Source organism: Sapajus apella, unplaced genomic scaffold, assembly GCF_009761245.1.
Source record: "Sapajus apella isolate SASKATOON/1434 unplaced genomic scaffold, GSC_monkey_1.0 scaffold45, whole genome shotgun sequence".
Lineage (NCBI taxonomy): Eukaryota > Metazoa > Chordata > Mammalia > Primates > Cebidae > Sapajus > Sapajus apella.
The window spans coordinates 14,096,402-14,097,341 of record NW_022436985.1 but is presented as its reverse complement, the minus strand read 5'-3'; the positions used below and the strand labels follow the sequence as shown (position 1 = coordinate 14,097,341).

The following is a 940-nucleotide window of genomic DNA, read 5'->3' as shown; positions in this document are numbered from 1 at the left end:
AGAATGAAAGTAGAAAACGCTTTGAATTAAAATAAAAACACAACACATCACAATTTTTGAGATGCTGCTAAAGTAGTACTTAGAGGGAAACTGATGGTACTGTGAATAGCCACTGCACTTTAGCCTGGGCAACACAGTGAGACCCCATCGCTAATTAAAAAAATGGCAAATTGAATGCAATGATAGGTAAAAATGATGATGCATCATGATCAAGTGGAATTTGTCTCCAGAAAGCAAGGTGGGTACAACATTTGAAAATCAAGTGATGAAATTTAGTGAAATTTATTGTATTAGCAGACTAAGTAAATGCTCCCATGTGATCATCTCAAAAAATGCAGTAAAAGCATTAGATAAAATCCAACATCCATTCTTTTTTATTTTTTTTTTAAATGTAAGTGGATGTTCAGAAAGGCCATTTTCATTCAGCCCATTCAGAGCAGTTGAACTTCATTCTTTTTTTTTCTTTTTAAAATTTTTAAAAATTTTTGTGAGTATATAGTAGCTGTGTATCATTATAGAGTATATGCAACATTTTGATACAGGCATGCAAGGTGTGATAATCACATCATGGAAAGTGGGGTATCCAGTCCCTCAGGCATTTATCTTTTGTGTTATGAACAATCTAATTATACTCTTTTAGTTAATTAATTAGTTAATTAATTTCCAGACAGGCTCTTGCTCTGCTGCCCAGCTTGGCTCACTGTCTTTTCAATTTTAAACTGTACAATTAAATTATTTTGACTATAGTCACCCTGTTGTGCTACCAAATGTTAGGTATTATTCATTCTTTGCAACTTCTTTTGGTACCTGTTAACCATCCTCATCTCCCCCTCACCTCCCCATACCCTTCCCAGCTTCTGGTAACCATCCTTCTGCTCTCTATCTACATGTGTTAAATTATTTTGATTTTTAAATACCACACATATGTGAGAACATGCAG

The 940-nt window shown here is 34.1% G+C and overlaps 1 non-coding gene across 1 annotated transcript; it reads right to left on the bottom strand.

The window, feature by feature from the left end:
* Positions 1-397: 397 nt before the first annotated feature.
* On the bottom strand, positions 398-475 carry LOC116524589. The gene has a single exon (XR_004257410.1). It is a non-coding gene; the product is annotated as a small nucleolar RNA Z40 (small nucleolar RNA).
* Positions 476-940: the final 465 nt, after the last annotated feature.